At 46.2% G+C, this 21,149-nt stretch overlaps 1 protein-coding gene and 1 long non-coding RNA gene across 4 annotated transcripts in view; one reads left to right on the top strand and one right to left on the bottom strand.

Moving 5' to 3' along the window:
* Crtc3 (CREB regulated transcription coactivator 3) overlaps nucleotides 1-21,149 on the top strand; it is a 102,287-nt gene that overhangs the window by 35,773 nt on the left and 45,365 nt on the right. The gene's annotated exons all lie outside the window — the stretch shown is intronic.
* Nucleotides 6,333-20,672, bottom strand: LOC134483746 (uncharacterized). The gene is made up of 2 exons (XR_010060631.1): nucleotides 20,196-20,672; nucleotides 6,333-19,920 (listed from the first exon to the last, which is right to left on the bottom strand). It is a non-coding gene; the product is annotated as an uncharacterized LOC134483746 (long non-coding RNA).

Raw genomic sequence — 21,149 nt, 5'->3', positions numbered from 1 at the left:
GGTCCAGCTCAGACTTGCCTTTTTTGAGGGGAGTGGGAAGATCCTGGGGATTGAACCCTGGACTTCATAAGTGCTGGCAAGTACACTACCGCTAAGCTAGACCTCCAGATATTTTAGTTTGTTTGTTCTTTGTGTGTGTGTATGGATGTGTGTCTGGGTATGTAGACACTGGAAGCCACAGAGCATGTGTGGAGATGAGAGAACAGCTTGCAAGGGAAGTTGGTCCCCTCCTTCCACCATATGGATTCTGAGGATGTTACCTTGTTTTCATACATGTATTTGTTATTGTTGTGTGTGGTGTGTGAATGTGTGTGCATGCAAGCCCCATCCCCACCTAGCATGCATTTGCAGGTTAGTTTCTTCTTCCATGGGCTCCAGGGTTGACCTCAGTTTTGAGCAGCAAACACTACCATGCACTGAGTCATCTCTCCAGCCCTGTTGTAGTTTTCCTGAGTGCACAGGAAAACACTTCTTCACAGAAGTAACCAGGCGGTGTTTATTTGACTGAGACAGAGTCTACTATCTCGCCCTGACTAGCCTGAAACTCTCAACATAGACCAGGCTGGCCTTGAGGTTAGGTTGTACTGATTCTCCTGCCTCTGCCTCCTGGATTGCTAGGATTCTAGGAATGTGCTGCCGCACCGGCTGTCCTCCGGTTGGCTTTGGTGCTGTGGGTTGGACCCACTTCCCTAAGCTGTGCTCCAGTCTCTAGGCAGGGGTCTAATGGTGCTCAGAGGGCAGAACTGTCGAGTGCCTGAGCTCTGTGTGCTCTGCCCCTTAATTCTCCTGCTGGAGTACGGTCAGCATCTTCACCCAATTCTACTGATGCTGAGACAGTAACATACCAAAGGTCACACAGTGGCCAGTGTCGGCATCATGAGTCTGACCTTTTCTGTGTCTTTTCCAGGCCTCTGCTCTCATTTAGCAAATGACATAGGATACACAGAATCAGTCTGTTCTCAGTGCAAATGTGTTTTATTCTTTTCCAGTCTGTATAATTGCTTTTTTTGTGTGGCCTCCTAGAACCCTCAGATGGTGACTGTGCTGTCACCTTTACTTGGCTCTTCTCTTATTATTTGTCGGCTTTTCAGCCCCTGCAATATTTTTGTTAAAATAGTACAGCTTCCAGAAATGTGTCTCTGTGACCGTCCCGGGTTCTCCATGCACTGAGCTTTCATGCTGGAGCCTGGTCAGGGAAGGCCAGAGCCACAGTCTGTTCCCTGAAGTGGTCTCTTACCCAGGAAGGGAGCAGCCAGACCAGGAGGAGAGGCAGGGTCCTACAGGTCATCAGGCAGGAAGGATGAGCTAGTCAGCAAGGGCAGACGTGGGCTCGACTGCACGGGCTTCCTCCCCTGAAGTACTCATGCCACATCTCACCTCTTCAGGATCTCATCCACATCTTGGCATTCATGAAATTGCTCAACAGACACGCTGGACCAGTCTGTGCCTGTTCAGGTTCTGGGTAGTTTTTGATATTTGTTTAAAGTTAATTAATTAGGGTAGTCATCTAAAAGTTTTAATATATGCAGTTATTATATGTTAATTAAAAAGAAAGAATTAAAAGCTTAGGAAAGCTCCAGAGTTAAAATGCAACTTAAAACAAAGTGGAGAGCCGGCTAAACAAAGCACAGGCGAGCATGGCATAGCCTTGAATTGACTGGGTTTCTGGCAGCAGCAGTGGGTCCTATTTGTCACAGCCCTCTGTCCATTTTGATTACTTGCCCTTGAGGAATAGCAAAATTGTAGCATCAGAGCGGACTGTACTCTTTCAGTACATAGGTGGAAAACTGAAAGCAAGGAAAATCTAGCTGTTCGCCAGCCCTTGCTCAGCCGATGTCTCCCTCGCCTGGTTTGAAGCTTTGCAACCCGTGTGCAATTTGCCTTCAATCAAGTAGGAAGGAAATTCACTCCCTCCTTTCTTCTTATTTTCTCTCCACCATCCTTTCCTCTTTTAACTTTTTTATTTTTGTTTCTTTGTTTTGTGCTGTTGAGACAGTACCTTGCTATGTAGTTTTGGTCGGCCTAGAACTCACTATGTAGACCAGACTGGTCTTGAACTCAAAGTGATCCTCCTCTATTTCTCTGATGCAGGGATGACAGGTGAGCTTCATAATAAAGCATCTTTCAATCAAGTTTTTACCAGGAATAGTTTGTGCCTCTGCTACATCTGTCCCTACCAATACTGGGTGCATAAGACAACACGCATCGTCTGCACCGTGCATCACGCTGCGGCCAAGGGCTTTGCGGATGTTATTTATCTCTCCCAGTAACCCCAGAGTGGGTGCTGTTACTGCCCCCAGCTAACGCATGGGGGCAAAGATGGAGGGTAAGAAGGCCACAACACTGTGTAGTACCGGCAGATTTCAGCCAGGCCCTTTCGGTTTATGCTTGTAACCGTAGATGCCCTACCAATAGCTTTTGTTCTTCTGTTGGTTTTCTAAAACAGAACTGTTTTCTCTGAATGCAGAAGTTGAAACCTGTTAAGGAAATTCAACCAGAGTATTTCTTGAAGAAAAAAAGAAACCATTTCCTGCTTTCTTCATTTGTTAACCCCATGACATCACTGGGGCTGAGGCGCTGTGGTCTCTCTACTTCAGCAAATAATGGAGTGGACACATGCTCTGGGGACTCCCGAGGCCGTGCTGGGGTGACTCTTGGCACCCTTTGATGGCACCCTTTGTTTGTCTTTTCCTCTGCCTTACCTTTGGTTCTTGACGCTTATAGAACTGTGCACCCCTAGTCATGGAGTAGACGTCAGACTAGTCCCTGCCAGGACTGAAGCCTTCCAGTGGTGCTGGGCTGGGCTCCCCTCAGCTGTGCCCCTGGTCTCAGGATCTTTGGATTCGTCTACTTTGAGTTAGTTTGTGTTTTCCCATAAGTAGAGAATCAGGAAGTAGGAAACTAAAGCAGCAAGGAAACTTTTGGAAGTGTGTCTGTTGTTACTGTAATTGGGAAATGCTACACTGCAGGCAAGAGTTAGGAGTTACACAGCCTGGTTCAGGCCCTGCCTCTTCCCTTCCTGAGCTTCCCAGCAGATGGAATTCCCAAGCCTCAGTTCCTGTGTGTGAAACAGTAGCATTGTGTCACGTGCACTCCAAATGCCAGTTCAGACTGATTACTACTAGGCCAATGGTTCAGCCTTTTTACCCATTCAGTTAGGGAACAATTTGAGTTAACACTTTGGTGTTGGTGAGAATACTGAAATTTGTTCCTACTATTATTACAGACATAATTTGGTGCATGTCTTTTAAAAGCAGTTTAAGACCATGTTTGTCATTATATAAAGAGCATTAAGATTTCAGCTGGGCAGTAGTGAGGCACACCTTTAATCCCAGCACTTGGGAAACAAAGGCAGGCAGATTTCTGAGTTTGAGGCCAGCCTGGTACAGAGAGAGCTCTGGGACGTCCAGGACTACACAGAGAAGCCCTGCCGTGAAAAACCAAACAGAAAAGTAGGACATAGCTGTTATTTCAGCCCTTGAGAGGCCGAGACAGGAAAATTGTGGCAAGTTTGAGGCCAGCCTGGACTACATAGTGAATTCTGGGCTAGCCAGGGCTATGTAGTGAGACTCTGCTTTAAGTAAGCAAGCAAACAGACTGAGGAGGCTAAGAAGCAAGCTGGGCAGGCATGGCAGGACAGACACTCTTTTAAACCCAGAGCTTTGGAGGCAGAGACAAAACAGTCAGGAGTTCAAGAGTACCCTTGTTCTCATGGCAATTTTGAGGCTCGTCTAGATTCCATAAGACCCTCCATAAGATAAAGCAAACCAACATAAAGAAGTGATTTGAGGGAGAACCCAAACCGGGATTATTCTTCAGCACATCCTCCTGAGGACTCAGCAGCACAGTCCGTGCCGAGCACAGCGCCAGCTTCTCTAGCAGTGAGCAAGGCGGCGTCTGCTCTGCATGTACACTGCTCGAAAACAAAACCAAAGGTTTGGGCTTCACCCGGTGCAGCAGAGCACTCCCTAACCAGAATGGCCGTCAGAAAGGCCCTGTCACATGTCCAGCTTGGGAACACAACTGAGAGAAAACAGGGAACAAAAACACTGGGCACAAGCTGTGGTTGTATCTGTCTGGAAAGAGCATCATCTGTCCTTCCTGTTCTGTGGCCCTAAACTACGTGTAATGTGGTTACATCTCCTGAGAGTAAGAGTCTTGCTAGCACACTGTAATCCAACGCTTGGGAGGCTGAGGCAGGAGGATCGTCAAAGTTCGAGGCCAGCCTGGTCAACAAAGTAAGACCCTTTCTCAAACAAAACAGTTACGGAAACAAGCAACCTTCGCATATTTATTGGATACGGTTTATGGTCTAGACATTCCGCTCGATGCTGGAGATAATTATGACCCAGACATGCCGGGTCATTGCTTGGTGGAACTTCAGCCCAGTGGGACAGGCAGATGATTTTACAATTGTTAGCACTGTGTGAAAATCTACAACTGAGGAGTGCAGAGCTGGAGCGTCTCAGAGTGCTGCCTAATCCAGACTGCAGCCAAGGAGGCCTTCCCGGTGGAGGGGGAGGAGGAGGAGAAGAGGGGAGGGGAAGGGAAGGGAAAGGGGGGAAGGGGAGGAGGGGGGGAGGAAGAAGTGTTGAAGTGTGACCCACAGGTAGTAAACTGGAAGTTGGAGCAGAGCGTTCCAACAAGAGAAGCTGTGTTTGGCAAATAAATCCAAGAGGTAAGAGAAAGCATGTGTTGTTTGAGCAACTGAAGGCTTGCTGGGTCTGAAACTGCCATCCCTGTGAGGAGGGAGCAGTAGGATCCTGGAGCCGGAAGCAGAGCACAGATCTTATTCTTGAATCGAGGGATGTCTTCTGTGTAGGACAGTGCAGGGCGATTGCAAGAATGTCTGTTTGCTGTTTGCTTGTTTGTTGGTTCCAGGTATAGCATTGCCATCCCAGTTGGCCAATTTGAGGCTAATTGATCTAACAGTGAGATCTTGTCTTCAAAAAGGTGTCTGTGTATCTTTATTATTTTTATGTGCACAGTTTAGTGATGTTATGTGTACTCATTTGTTGTGCAAAACTGATCCCCAGAACCTCTTCATCTTAGAAGATAGAAAATCTGTACCCATTAAATAACAACTCTCATTTCCCTCTCCCTTCCTTCCTCTTCCTCCTCCTCCTTTTCCTCTTCCTCCTCTTCCTCCTCCTTCTCCCCCTCCTCCTCCTTCTCCTCCTCTTCCTCCTTCCCTCCTCTCCTAGCAGCCACCATTCTCCTCTCTGCATCTGTGACTCTGACTGGGCCTGGCCTCATAAATGACGTTATATGTACTTTGTTTCTGTGTGACCTATCTCTGCCATTTGGCATGATGCCCTCAAGGCTCATCCATGTTGTAGTGACAGGATTTCCTTTCTTTTCTTTCTTTCTTTTTTTTTTTTCTTTTTTTCGGAGCTGGGGACCGAACCCAGGGCCTTGCGCTTGCTAGGCAAGCGCTCTACCACTGAGCTAAATCCCCAACCCCGGATTTCCTTTCTTTTTAAGGCTTAGTAATATTACCTTATGTGCATATCCCATCCAATTACCTATTCATCTTATGATGGACAGGCATGTGTTACCGTACCCACTGAATATTTTTATTTTATTTATTATTATGTGTGTTACATGTATTTGTGAGTGTGGACATGCGTTTACTACAGTGATATGTGTAGAGGTCAAAGGACAACTTTCTATAATTAATAGCTTTCACTTGTCAGAGTGGCTAATACTTTTACTAGCTGAGCAACAATGTTAGTCCACAGTGAATTTATTTTATTTTTAACTATGTGTACTTGTGTTGCCTATGTGTGGAGCATGGGCACTGAGCTCACGTGACATTGAATGCTAGAAGAGGGTATTGGATCTGCTAGAACTGGAGTTACAGGTGGTTGTAAGCTGTCTGATGTGCATGCTGGAACTGGACTCTGGTCCTCTGAGAGAAATATGTCCTCTTAATTGCTGAGCCATCTCTCCAGCAACCCCTCCCCCAATTTCTTTTTTTTAAGACTTATTTATTTTATTCATATGAGTACACTGTAGCTGTCTTCAGACACACCAGAAGAGGGCATCAGATCCTATTACAGATGGTTGTGAGCCACCATGTGGTTGCTGGGAATTGAACTCAGGACCTCTGGAAGAGCAGTCAGTGCTCTTAACCACTGAGCCATCTCTCCAGCCCCCATTTATTTCTTATATGGTTCTTTCTAAGTTTTCTATTTGTTTTGGTCTGTTTCATAGTTTGCTTTATATCTATGTATTACTGTGGGTTTAGAATATAACCTTTGAGTTTAATTTTAGTTATATATTGTTAAGCTAAGTATATATATATATATGCGCATGTCGTCCAGAGCTAAGGGCAAACGAAAGCACGTTCAGTCTAGAGTAGCCCTTGCATCTCTGCTGCAGCAGCTCCTAGGTCCCTTCCATGGGCCACTGTGTTCACATTTTCTTACTCTTTTTTTTTTTTAAAGATTTTTTAAAAAGATTTATTTATTATATATAAGTATACTGAGGTTGTCTTCAGACACACCAGAAAAAGGCATCAGATCCCATTACAGATGGTTGTGCGCTACCGTGCTGGGAATTGAACTCAGGACCTCTGGAAGGAACAGTTGTAATTTTACTTCGCACTGTCAGGTCATCCTCTCTAGAATGTCTGCCACCTTATACCCAGGTCTGTTCTGTTGGGGAGCCTGCTTACCCATAGCCTCCCCAGGGTTTTGCTAAACTTTCTGGTCTTTGTTAAACTTTTTTTTTTTTTTTTTTGGTTCTTTTTTTCGGAGCTGGGGACCGAACCCAGGGCCTTGCGCTTCCTAGGTAAGCGCTCTACCACTGAGCTAAATCCCCAGCCCCTTTGTTAAACTTTCTTAAGCTCATAAAATGCCTGTATATAGTGTGTAAGCGTGTGTGTGTGAGTGTGTGTGTGTGTGTGTGAGCACACATGTCTATGTGTGAGAGAGAGAGACTTGTGTGTGTTGAGAGATACTTGTGTGTGTGTGCGCGTCTGTGTGTGAGAGAGAAAGGCTTGTGTGTGTGTGTGTGTGTGTGTGTGTGTGTGTGTAAGTGTAAGTGTGTGTAAGTAATGCTGAGTGTGTGCAGGGGCACAGTCACATGGATGCCTAAGGTGTCAACCTTCAGTGTGGTTTCTCAGGAGCCATCAACCTAGCTTTTTTAAAAGAAATCTTTTTTTAAGCATGCACTTGTATGTGTGTACTGTGTAAGTGCATATGTGTTCAAGCATGTGAGTACAGGTACCCTGGCGTGTACTCTGTAACCGGTCTGAGATCAGAGATAACCTGGGAAGTGGGTCCTTACCTTGTTTGAGGCAGGGTCTATTAGTTACTTGCAGCTGCATATGCCAGGCCAGCTAGCCCACTGAGCCACCTTCCCAGCTCCTTTGGTTTTGTTTGCCTGTTTGTTTTTGAGCCCCCCCCCTCCTGGGGCTAGTCTGTCTGGCCATCAACCTGTTGCTTCCTCCCTAGAGTTGGGGCTCCAGGTGCTTACCTCCATGGCAGCATTGTGCGTCAGAGCTGGGGATGTAATTCCTTGTGCTTTACCCACTGAGCAGGCTCTCCCAGTCCTCTGTGTAGCTTTGATTTGCTTTTTCTTATAAATGGAATGTGCATCTCCCCTGTGGCTTTATGTTATCCTTATCCTCATGACATTGTCTTCTACCCTTAATTTTGGTGGTTGGGTGTTATATTTTTAAAAGATGTGGCCATTTTTCTGTGATTTGAGTTGCAAGTATTTTCACAGTTTGCTATTTATTAGATTATATGATAGGATTTTTTTCATGCAAATTTAAAAAAAGTTGTGGGGCTGGGGATGTAGCACAGTTGGTCCAGTGCTTGAGTTGCAGGCATTGCCACCTGCTGGCTTCCTCTTTACTGATGTGTCTACCCCTGTCCCCTGCCACACTGTTTTGACTAATTACTGTAGGTTTATATTACATTTGTAAATATTGGTTTACTTTCATGTGGCTTTTCAATTCCCTCCTCCCACCCCCCAGCTATTGAACATTTATTTCCACGGTGGTTTTCAAGTTTATCTTATTTTCGCTTTAGGCTTATTTGGAGTGTCAGAGGTTTGGATGAGAATGGCCCCCATGGGCTGACATATTTGAATCCTTGGTCCCAGTTAGTGGAACTGTTAGAGAGTAGGATTAGATGCTATGGTTTTGTTTAAGGAGGTTTGCCAAAAGGGGCAGACTTGGAAGTTTCAAGAGCCCATACAGTTTACACTTAACTCTCTGCCTCCTGCTTGTGGATCTAAATATACTCTTAGTTCCTGCTCCAGTGCCATGCCTGTCTGCCTGCTGCCATGCTCCTTGCCAAGATGGGCAGGGAACCTGGCCCTCTGAAACAGAGCCTCCAGTCAACTCTGCCTGCTTAAGTTGCCTTGGTCTTGGTGTCTTATCGCAGCAAGAGAGAAGTCACCCAGACAGTATTTTTTTTTTTTTTTTTTTTTTGGTTCTTTTTTTCGGAGCTGGGGACCGAACCCAGGGCCTTGCGCTTCCTAGGTAAGCGCTCTACCACTGAGCTAAATCCCCAGTCCCCAGACAGTATTTTTAAAGATTATGTTGTTAATAACTTTTACACTGCTAAGTAGTGTCATTAGACTCATGTTTTAGGGGCTTATTCTGACTGCACTGTGGAAGTAAGGTAGGAGGTGACAAGAATAGAGACCAAAAGTCAGTTATAGCTCAGCATGGAGTCATACCATGTGGATCTGGTAAGTTTCAGGCCAGTCTGGGCTACACATGTGGGACTTTGTCTCAAAACAATCAAAAATAATTTTTTTTATTTATTAAAACAAATCTCAAGGCGGTTTCAGATACGATGGGGATGGTAAACGTTGTTAAAGATCAGGGAGGTGTGGAAGACACAGGGTCGTGTAAGCAGCATTGCTCGTGATCCAAATGGAGAGGGACCCCAAACACTGGGGGTTAGGCAGCCCCATGGGGCCATTGCCTAAGGGGGTGCAAAGTGACAAGTCAGTGCTGGGCAAGAGGGTAGCCGCACAGTGACATTTAAAGGACAGAAACCTCCAGGGAAGTGCCAGGCACCCAGCCCTCAGGCTGTTGATAGCAGTCTGCAGCTCTGGAGAGATCTGAGCTGTTGATAGAATTGTGTGACTTCCTGGGGAATTTAGCATTTGAAGGATGGCTTCTGTATTCAGAAGTCTGCAGAGACAGGGAAGTAGGAGTCATAGAATCATGGAACAGGTTTCAAAGCACAACATCCCAATGTCAGATACTTTAGAGATGTCAGTGATATAGGCACTGAAAAGCCCATTAGTATTTAGCATCAGGAAAGGCTGTGGTGCCCTGGGAATTTCAGTGGGGTAAAAAAGGGAGGCTGGGAGTTGAGAGCTGAGCAGGGAGCTGAAGCACCTCCATACCAGGAATCTTAGTTGCTTGGAAGAATGCTTAGCAGGGAGAATGGTGAATCCTTCTGCCCTGCCCCTCCCCCAGCTTCACGTGTGAGCGCCTTCGTGGCTGCGCTCATGGGAAGAGCCAATAGAGGAGGAAGAGGAAGGGGCTGAGATCCTGGCGCTGTCAGGAGTCATTGTTGCAGGACCTGGAGCAATCAGCCAACATGGTCAGTGAGGAGGAGAGCACCCCACTGAGGGTGTGGACATGTGTAAAGACAGCAAAGGGCTGGTGTTACCACCCCAGCTCTCTGGAGGTTGGAGCAGAAGGAATGCTGAAGAGAAAAGAAGACAGAAGGAGGAGCGCAGAAGCTAAGAGCCGGAATGAACCCAGGAATTTAGTGGAAGAGCAAGAATGGCTAAGGCAAGGTAGCTTGGTTGTTAAAGGCAATTGCTGCCAGACCTGACGATTGAACTCAGTCACCAGAACACTCGTGGAGTGCTCTGACCTCTGCACGGGGGCTGCCGTGTGTGTGCCCGCCCTCCACACTGCCCCGTCCAACCTTCTCATAAAAGTAGTACATGTCAAAAAATAAAAATAAAATTAAAAAGCAAGTGGTAAGGACAAGGAGTTAGCTCAGTAGTAGGCTACTGGCCCAGCATGAACAGAACCCTGAATTTAATCCATATTATTGAAAAAAAAATTAAAAAAATAAAAAGGAGGTTGGAGTAATTCAGTAAACCCAGCAGAACCGGGTTCAATCCCCAGAACAGTCACAAAAGCCAGGTATGCTGGTGCGTGCTGGAGTCACTGGCCGGTCTGCTTAGCAAGTTCCAGAGCAGTGAGAGTCTTTCAGAAGAGCAGCAGTGGACCAGAGATGCCAGTGTGGACCTCTGTCTGGCCTCCTCACACATTCACACACAGCTGAGGAGGTACATAAAAGGCAAGCTATAATGTGTAATATGTTACTATCCATGCTAGAAGAGAGGGGTAGAAGTGCCATCTGCTCCTACTTGCTGTGCATACATAGGCCTTAGGTAAGGACTCTTTCGGCTGTTACCCTGGCTGTCTGTCAGGAAGCAAGAAGGGGAAGGGAGTAAAGGGTGCTCACACTCTCAATCTTACAGTTTTTATTTGTTGAGCGTGTGAATAAATTCTTATTAAATTAACTTGATTAAAAATACTTGACTGCCTTTAAAAATAATAATCCAACAAGGCTCGAACTTCCTTTGTGAAGCAGGGTCTCCTGTAGCCCAGGCTGGCCTTCAGCTTGCCATGTAATTGAGGATGACCTTGAACTGTTTTGGGGTTCTCCTACTACCTCCCTGTGCTGGGAGTACAGACTTGTGACCACCATGCCTGTTTTACTGGGTGGTGGGGATTAAATCCGGGGCTTTGCACTTTACCAACTGAGCTAGCCTCCCAGCCCCGGGCCTAGACTTTCCTAGTTACTCTAGGCTCTCAGTGCCCCTGACTTGTCTGTTCAGCAGCCAAGAAACAAACCCTTGCTTTTAGTCTGAGAGAACCTTGCCTTCCTTTGACTCTCCTGACTGGGACCAGCAGCCTCCAGGAAGCATGCCTGGATCCCTGGGTCAAGGAAGAGGTGTGCATACAGTTTGCTGTTCCTGGTCCTCTTAACTTCAGCTTCATGAGCAGGCTTTAAGGTTGGCTTATAGTCCCAGAAAGAGGAGAGAGAGGTTAGTGTCTGCGCCAAGCTGACACCCTGGCTCTCTACCTCCCAGCTAGGACACACATCAGTGACAGTTAATCCGTCAGCTTGTCATCCCATTACTGTTACAAATGATTCCCAGAAACTATAAAACCTCAAATATCCCCCCCCCCCCAAGTAAGCAGAAGTAAGAAATGCAGAAAATCAAAGAGGGGACAGGGTTCTAGCTTCCTCATTTCATTCTGGTGTTGGAGCAAGTGGTGAAATGGTTGCACAGATTTGCATACTTCATATATGTCAAGTTCTTTGTTCCATGATGATTACCACTTTCACTTGAAGCATCAGATGAAATTTAAAACAAAACCCTCAGCGCTGGGATCCTGGGTGAGGAAATAAAGCTCAGGGGCAGGGTCCTTGCCGAAACTTTTACTGAGACCCTGGTTTGTTCCCCACTGCCACAAAGAAAAGAAAGGAAAATAACTCATTATCCAAACAAAGACACTGAAACTCCACAGATCTACCAGCTTCACGCTCGGCCATTTCTCTTTGCCCATTTTCAGTGTACCAAGAAGAGTAAATGGTCTGCCCTGAGGGCTGTGTTAAGGGGTGGAGGACACACGTCTGCGGCATTCAGATTTCTCTCATTAAAATGCTCGGGTGCTGGATGTGTCTCAGTGAGACTTAGGGCCTCTTACACCACTGGTCTGTGGTCTAGACGGTCACTGCTAGTGAGCCTGTGAGAAGTCAGTGAAGGGTCACTTGTCAGCTTTCTTTGTGGTGGCTCAGAAACGCCTAAAGTCTGGGCTGGACTGCGTGACCACAGTGAAGCCAGCAGAGCTGGGCTTGGGTTCTCCCTTCCACACTGGGACAGAAGGCTTCAGAGAGGAACAGACTCCGTCCAGCTTCTACGAGTTTGCCTATTTGTTTGACAAAAGATTTCAAACCAATTTAACTCAGCTATAAGTAAGCAACCAGATCCAGTTTTGATTAAATAGAGAATCCAGGAAGGAGGGATGGAGGAAACAAGGAAGGGAAGAAAGAAGGGGGAATAATTAAACCAGAAACTAACAACCCAAAAAGAATCTGGTCACGCAGTCCTGTTCTCTCTGGGTAGCTTGGCTCCTCGTGGGGACAACTGATTGTAAATTTCTAGCAAACCCCACCCCCAGAGACGGTGAATGCTTTGAGGATTCTGCAGCTTGGCAGAAGCGTCCTGCTTAACAAAGGGCTGCACCCTGAGAATGTAGTATGTTCTCGAGTTCCGTGGGACCTGGAGGAGGCCAGATAGTTGATGGTAAGGATACTGTGTGCTCCACCTGGCTGCCCTAAACAGTTGTCATAGGCTCTAGTGACTTGTGACACTGAAGAATAGAGTGCTGTGTGTCTCATCGTGAGCAAGAAGCTAGGTAGGGTAGTACCCTATGCTCTTTTAAACCCCAAACGGGATGTAAGGGTTACAGAGTTTTGCTTAGCCCAGTATCTTTATTTAGAATTACCTAGTGTGCTATACTAGCTAAACGTTCTAGATTATTTTATTTTTCCTGACCTACTTTTTCCTATATGTTACTACTTCTTTGGGGAAATTAAATACTCCTTTTGTTCTTTATTCATTTATTTTATGTTTTCCAGTGCTGGGGATCAACCTCAACACGCGAGGCAATTGCTCTGCCAGGCAGCTACATATGCTTACTTTGTGCTTTAAGAGCATCTGTAACGGGGCCGTGAGATGGCTCAGGGAGTAAAGGTACTTCCTGCCAAATCTGACTACCTGAGTCCAATCCCAAGAACCCACATGGTAGGAGAGAACCTGTTCCCACGAGTTGTCCTCTGACCTCCGCACTCACACTGCGGTGTGCGACCATATACAAATAAACAAATGTATGTCTGTAAAGGGTTATCGCTAGTAAAATTAAGTGGCAGTAGATAAACGAGAAAGACAAACAAAGCACAGCCATACACATACTCTGCGAGGGCAAGGGAAGCTTGTTTGTTGAGCCAACTGTATATGCTGATGACTGCTTTCAGTATCTTCCAAGTTTTTGTTTTTTGTTTTTTCCCCCCTTTGTCTGCTTGGCACTGAACCCAGGACCTTGTGCATGCTGGGCAAGTGTTCTACCACTGAACGGTATCTCCATCCATCTTGTACTTTTTAATTTGAGACAAGGTTTCACTAAGTGGCCCATGCTGGCTTTGAACTCACTCTGTAGTTCAGGCAGGCCCTGAACTTTTGATCCTCTCTTCAGCCTCTTGAGGAGCTGGCATCCCAGGCCTGTGCCAGCAGGCCTGTGCCAGCGTTGTCCACATTAGTATCTTTCACATTTTGCCATTCTTGTTTCATTTGTTCCCCTATTAGGGTTTTTTTTCTCCCTTCTTGTAATCTAAATTCTAGATCTCTGTGAAATGCAGTGAAGTGTCTCACCAAATGTAATCAGAGCGGAGAATCTGGTATGAGTCAGAATGCAGTAGGGCTTAGGGACGGAGCAAGGCTACAATGGCCGTCTCCTCTACCACTTTCTGTGTCGGGTGCTTCAGTTCCCTTCCTAAAGGGAGCCTAAAGTGTCTGCCTGAGCCTTAAACTTGGAAGATGCCTCTGCCCCATAGTGGCCCAGCCTCTGGGTCTGACTGCTTCAGCTTTGCCCTCCCCTGTCTCAGCTCAAGCCTTGGTTCATCAAAAACCTGTTTTATGTAAAGATTCCTGCTGGGTATGATGGCACATATGTGCCATCCAATACTTGAGAGGCTGAGGCAGGAGGATGTCCAGTCTGAGGGAAACCTGAAAAACAGCCAACCAAACAAAAACCCAAACCATTTTTTCCCTCCCCAGTTCTTTCTGTTGTCAGAGGAAGCCAGCTGACTATGGAGATGAGCGGGGAGACCTGGTTCCCTGGAGCAAAGGTTCTGGTCACTGAGAGAGCTACAGTGAGCTGACGGCCTTGCTCACTGGTGGGGTGTGCTACATATCACCCCTGGCAGGAAGGTGGGAGCTGGGCAGAGTGCTCTGGAAGCGCTGTCACACTGCTCAGGGCCTGCGAGAGACTGCTCAGGGCCTGCATGGCCATTTTTATGCTCATGGCAACCCCTGGAAATTTTAATTGAAATTCTCCGTTTTTAGATGGAAATTTTCAGCTGTACACAAAAGTGGGAGAAATAGCATTAGAAACCATCACCACTTTTAATAATTATCAACATCTTCCTATTTAAACTTTTTGATCACTCATGCTAATGGCAAAGAGGTTTTGTGTGCCAATTTGGGTGTTTGTTTTATAAATGTGGCACTTTCCTGTTAAATACACACGAATGTAAAACTAAGTGGGAACAGAACTAGGCTCCTGCTGTGAGTCTGTGGGGGACACACTCTGCTGGAGCCTGAGTCATTAGCAACTTTAGATAATTAACCCAGCATGTTGACACCCATCGTGGCAGGCACTGTGTGGGTGCTGAAGGGAGGAGTCTGAGCTCCAAGTGCCTGAGTCTGTTCAGCCAGAGTATCCTCTCCCTTCTTCAGGATGGAAGCCTGGGAGCCCCACCAGAGATGCTGCCCCCTCCCACCCCCTTAAACTCCAGCTGGAGACTGCTTTGGTGTTGTTCTTGGTTGTGCCATTGTAACTTTTCTTTTTTGAGACAGGGTCTTGCTTTGTGTCCAGACTGGCCTGGCACTCACCTACTGCATTGGCTGCCTGAGCTTAAGCTTACAAGCATGTGCCTCCTGCCCAGCCTTCCTTCTTGTTTGGACAGATTGTTTGGCCTGGCCCTTTGTAATCAGACCAGTTGCCTTGATTTTGACTGAAGCTGCCAAAACAAATAACTGAACAATCAAAAACATGTTTCATTTTATATTTTGTAAAGTAATCTTTCAGCTTGGTCTATCTAATTAGGCTTACACCTCCCTTTTATGTGGCATTTAAGGATAAGGACAAGAAAGAGGTAACCCTGGGAGAAAAGCAGGATTCTGAAACTGTTAAGAGCTTATAAGAGTTTGTGAGCTGAAGTCCACTCTGCTGGTGCTGCAGAGGGCAAAAGCACATGGGGATGTTGCAGTTGGAGCCTAGGAGGGCATTGGCACATCTAGCTATGGGCAGATTGGTTTCTTGTCACGTGTGCTGGTTGGTTTTGTCAACACAAACCGAATCATACCTGGGAAAAGGGAATCTTAATTGAGAAAATGCTTCTATCATTTCTACTCACCTGTAGGCAAGTCTCTGGGGCTTTTTTTAATTAATAATTGATATGACAGACCCAGCTCCCTGATATGTCTTGCGTGTGTGTGTGTGTGTGTATGTATGTGTCTGTGTCATGTCTCTGTGTGCGTGTGTGTATGTGTCTGTGTCATGTCTCTGTGTGTGTGTGTGTCTCTGTGTGTGTATGTGTCTCTGTCTGTGTGTGTCTCTGTCTGTGTCTGTATATGTCTCTGTGTGTGTCTGTGTCATGTCTGTGTCTGTGTCTCTGTGTGTGCCTGTGTCTCTGTGTGTCTGGGCACTGGAAAGGTAGCTCTGGGTTGTACAACAAAGGATGCTGAGCAGGCCATGAGGAACAAGCCAGTAAGCAGCTCTCCTCCATGGGCTCTGCTTCAGTTCCTGCCTTGGCTTCCCTCAGTGACCCAGGGTAGATAAGCCAAATACACCCTTTCCTCCCCAAGTTGGTTTGCTCATGATGTTTTACTATAGGAATAGAAACTTTTTAAGATATCACAAGAACCAAAGGAGCTTTTGTGGGTGGCTGTTACAATGATCTCTTGTTGGGTCTTTAAGAGAGACACAGTTTACACATGCCCTTCTAAAAAGAAGGATCCTGTGGCATCTCTCAGTTTGTAGCCCAAGTATCAATGAAGCCTGCTTATAGAACTCGCCATCACTCAACTTTTTCACTTCCTCAGCTGAAGTGTGTTCGATACCAGGCAGGGGTCAGTCTTTATAGATTTACCAAAACTAAAGAAACAAACTAAAGAACTTTACTGACAGGCTGGATAGCTAAGGGGTCATTCTGTAGAGCTCAATGATCCACTTAAGTGTGACCTCTGGCCAAGCATTAACTCACCCTGTCTGCTGTCTTACCTTCCAGCCAAACTTGCCTGCAGACTCCTGCTTACCCTCATCAGGGAAGTAGGGGACAGCTGTGCTGAGTGAGGAGAGGAATGCAGGGCTATCCAAGTAGCCTTTTCAGTCTAAAACAGGAAATGTGGCTTGACCAGCAAGCAGCTCCAGGGCTTTTAGCTGGCTGACCATTTTGAAATGCTAAGTTGGTTATCTACCTCAAGTGAGGTCAGAGATGACTGTCAAACCATTAGGAGTGTTGCAGGAACTGTAATGTAATCAGGTATCTTACACCAGGTTATTGTCACTTGAATTGTTGATCTTCAGTAGACTTACAAACATAGTAACAGTTAAACGGGTGTGTGTGTGTGTGTGTGTGTGTGTGTGTGTGTGTGTGTGTGTGTGTGTGTTGCTGAGGATTGACAGGGCTTTACACTAGTGTACTCTACTCCTGAGCTACAGCTTAAGGGATAAATATCTCCATCTGTCCATCCCACGGAAGCAGAATCTTACTATGTAGACTGAGTTTGAACATGTGATCCTTCTGCCTCAGCTCCCCAGTGCTGGGATTTTAGGCAAGTACTAATACACCTGGGAAGAAGGACCCTAAATAAAGAATGTGTACATCAACTAGAAGTCTACTTAAAATCATCTCAAAAGCAGTTGACTGTGTAGAGGCCTTTAGCAAAGGCGGCAAGGTGGTAAGGTGCAGAGATCACTGAGTAAGCTTAGGGATTCAGAGTGCAAGTTTACCGGCTGCTGGGCATGTCCCACACGCCTGTGATCTCAGAACCTGTTTGCAGAGTTTAGGGCCAGCCTGGGCTATGCGAGAGGCAGTCTCCAAAACAAAAACCGACTTCCAGCTCTGCGTTCCTGAGAAATCATTCCATCTGTCTGGACCTGGTCTCCTGTCTCTAGAAGATCAGCCACTGGCCCTGTGGGGCAGTCCCTGATGTCACTGTCTAGTGCACACCCAGGGACCAGCAGCCCATTCCCTACCTTGTTTCCCCTGTTGCAGGCTGATGAGAAGAGGCCTTTTATTAGGTCTGTGTGCAGATGTAAGAGAGAATCCCAGGGCTCCCTTCTTAATGCTCTTTGGATGGAAATCTGCTTCTGTCGTGTGGTTCTTTGTTGCTGAGGTGGCTGAAGCAGCCACATAAATGCTACTGCATCATGCTAGAATGAGGTGTCTGGCCAGTATGTGTCACTGGCACTGATGATGACTTTCTGTTGCTTTTGCAATTTTATCCATTCTTTAATCTCTACTCATCACTGTGTCTATAGAGCCACTGAGAGCTGCCTATGCAGATGGCTTCTGCTTGACAGTATCAATGAGCAATGCTCTGTAAAGATCCGATGTTTTGGCATTATCAACCAGAATTTTCATAAGATCCATTTTGGACTTAAGATCCAAACTTGATCTTCTGTCACTTTTAAAACAGCTGACCTTAAACTTCTTTGCTAAAGCAGTTCATCCCCCCTCAGCCTCAGCCTCTGGAGTAGCTGGAGTCACAGGGTCATTCCACTATGGCTGGGTTAACAGACATAGAAACACCCAGGTGTGCACATGCATTCTCAGGCTGGGCTCTCCCTTTCCCTCTCCCTCGTCTGCCGTGGTAGTGTTAACGATCAGACTGGGGGTTTCATGCATTCTAGTCAACCACAGTATGTTTTTAAAATGTTGATAGAACTCCTTACATACAAGAATGTTATTTTGTCATTTGATTAGCACTTAAATAAAAACAAAACAAAAAGGCCTGGTAGTGATGGCTCATGCCTTTGATCTCAGCACTTGAGAGGCAGAAGCAGGCAGATCTCTGAGTTCAAAGCCAGTCTGCGATACACAGAAACCCTGTCTTGAAACTGTTTCCCCCTCAAAAAAGATAAGTACTTATAAGCTCATATTTTACTTGAAAGTATTTTAATCATTTTTTTTTGTTTTTAATAATTTTGTATAGAAGTATAACCTTTAAAGTAGAAAAGCAAACAAGGAAAAAAAAAGAAGTATAACCTTAAGCTAGAATTGACTTTTCTACTTTGCTGCAGAAATAAAGTATGTCTTGGTTAATTATAAATAAATCATATACTATTACATATGTGTACTTTAAATGTTATCATTATTACTAGTATTATTATCTTTCTGAGACAGGGTATTTCTACTTAGCTCTGGCTGTCTTGGAACTTTCTATGTAGACCAGGCTGGCCTTGAACTCAGAGATCCTCCTGCCTCTGCTTCCCAAACACTAGGATTGAAGGCGTGTGTCACTATATCCAGCTGGTTTCTTAAGATTGATTTCTTTTTATTTTATGTGTTTTGCGTATGGGTGCTTTTTTCTGTGTAATGCATCTGTGTAGTGCCCTCCAAGGCCAGAAGAGGCTGCGGATTCTCTGTCAGCTGCCATGACAGTACTGGAAACTGATATAGCCCAGGCTGCCTTCAAACTTGCTACTTAGCTGGATGACTGTGAACTCCTGATCCTCTTGCCTTTACCACACGAGTGCTGAGTTGCAGAACCCAGGTTCTCTGGAAAAGCAGCCAGTGCTCTTAACCCCTGAGATATCTCACTAGCCCTGCACACACCTAAAGTAATGATAACACCCTTAAATTAACATATAGCTCTCTGGTTCTAAGACTTCAGTTCATTGAATGACCAAAACAGGGCTTAGTAGGAATCCCTGTACGTTTGCCAATAAAGTAATAAAGATGTGGGATTCTAACTAACCACAGATGGAATGATGTGCCAGCAATGTGGTATAGCCTCTAGGGGATTTGGTACAAATATGAGTCCCAGCGATGAGCAGTAGCGACTGTAGTGAGGCAGTGTGGTCCTCTAGTCATCTAGGAGATGGAGTCTAGTGGAAGGTGAGGAAACCAACGGCAACAGCTGTAGATCGAAGAAGCCATCTGATGAGGACGCCTGTGTAATGGCATGTGCATGTGACCACCTGCACACATAAAGACCTCTCCCAGGCTGGGAATGGAACTCAGCGGTAGACTGCTTGCCTGGTACCTTGGTGGTACGCATCTGAAACCCAGAACTTGTGAGGTTCAAGGTCATCCACCTAAGTATCGAGTTTGAGGGCAGCCAGGGCTATCTCAGAACCTGCTTAAAAACAACAAACAAACAAACAAACACAGACAATGGTATTCCTATCCTGGAACCCCTCCCACTCAAAGTTTCCTACTTTTCACTAATAATCTCTCTGTGAATATATGCCCATGAGCACATGCACGTACATACACTCAAACAGAGGGGTGGGAGAGAGTGATTCCTACCCAAGGTCTAGGGCGAGTGCTCTAAGCCTATGTCATGCAACGTGCTCTTAGCTCTAGATTTCCTCACTGAAGTTCACAACTCACAGAGACCTAATGCTATAAGCCTATAGTTTGGGCTACAGGGAAAGCCTGAAGCAAGAGAATCACAAGTTCGAAAGCCAACCAGAGTAACAGTTTATCAAGACCATATAGGAAAGTTAAAAAACGACCACTACCGGGGCTGGGGATTTAGCTCAGTGGTAAAGCGCTTACCTAGGAAGTGCAAGGCTCTGGGTTCGGTCCCCAGCTCCGAAAAAAAGAACCAAAAAAAAAAAAAAAAAAAGACCACTACCAAAATCCAACCAGGGCTGGGCATGTAAGTCATGGTGACTCTGCCTGCCTAGAACTGAAGGGATGGGCAGGAGCGGGTCGGGGTGGGAGGGACACATGAATGAATGAACAATTACCTTCTGGGATTCAGAAGAGTCATCAGAAAGATTCTGCCCTCAGCGACAGCTGTGTCTCCCCTACCTTGTCAGTCACTGTAAGACCTACAAAGCCAGACTAATTTGCTGTCCTGGTAGATGTATTTTTCAGGAACATTGAGTTTACAATCCTGTAAGATAAGGAGTCTGTTTGAACTCCTTTGAATGTCCAGATACCCCTTTCCTCAGAGCTTACCCACAGAAACAAAGGGAGAGATGGCCTTAGCTATATCCTTGCCCACCTCAGTGTTAGCCTCAGCCTGTTGCTCGGAGCTCCTCTGGACCTCCGAGAAATCATTTTATTTTTGGACCAGGTTCTACTCTCAGTCTCCCCCAGAGATTGGTGACTTAGGCCCAGAATCTTTCTCCTCCCTTGGTTGCTCCCCAGGCATTTCCCTGTGCTCACCCTCAATAATTAGCGCATCCTGTAAGACAGAACCCAGCAGGCTAGCCCTTGACTGTTTAGGTCCTTCTGGCTCCTGGTGCTAACTTGCTCTTGCAGGCTGTTGATGTTTTAGGTTGCCGCTAACAACGTTGTAGCTACCCTCCTCTTCTGATGCTCATCAACCAACTGAAGAGCAGTGCTAGCTCCAGACCCCAGGAGATGACTTGGCCAGCCCCCTTTTTATTGTTTCTGAATAAAACTACTAAGATACCCCAAACAAACAAAAGCCACAGAAGAACAACGGAGTTTGGATTTCTCCCACAATGAATGCTTGGAATTGTTAGAAATTCTTCCGGCCGACCTTGCTCCTGTTGCCCATGCTGTGCTTGCAACATGCTCGTCTGCCCTGAGCGGTCCACAGGACACCCCAGAGAGCTCTTGAATACTGGCCCTGGGGTCTTCCAAGGCTCAGGTTCTGAATCATTACTGTGTTCCTTGGAGCTGAGCCGAGGCTCTCCGAATGGTGTATAGGATCAATTTGTGGTCTTTGGGCCTTATGGCTCCTGGTTTCCCTATTCTCCTCAGTGCAGCCTTCCCACCATTATTATCATAGCAGAAGGGTCTGCTACAGGGACAGTCAGTCTAAACCCTGTGGGCTCTCAGCACACTTCCACTTTTCTACGGGGTTACACAGGCCAATGGCTTCAGGGCACCCACAGAAGCTCTCCTGGATCTTCCTGCAATCCAGGCGGAAGGAACATCCCTTCTTGGGACTTAGCATTCTCACAGGAGAAGAAGAGTATGGGAGTTTATTTAGATAAGTTGTACATCCATCTGCTCCTGAGTCATTGACCACTGCCATACCAAGTCAGGTGGCCCACTCACCTCTGTCCACTCCTCCACTCAGACGTTCACTGAAGGCTACAGCTAGCTCTCATGCACAGCCAGCGCTGCCTCGATGAGGTCTAGTCTGTC

This window comes from Rattus norvegicus, chromosome 1, assembly GCF_036323735.1.
Source record: "Rattus norvegicus strain BN/NHsdMcwi chromosome 1, GRCr8, whole genome shotgun sequence".
Lineage (NCBI taxonomy): Eukaryota > Metazoa > Chordata > Mammalia > Rodentia > Muridae > Rattus > Rattus norvegicus.
This window is presented reverse-complemented; position numbering and strand designations above follow the sequence as displayed.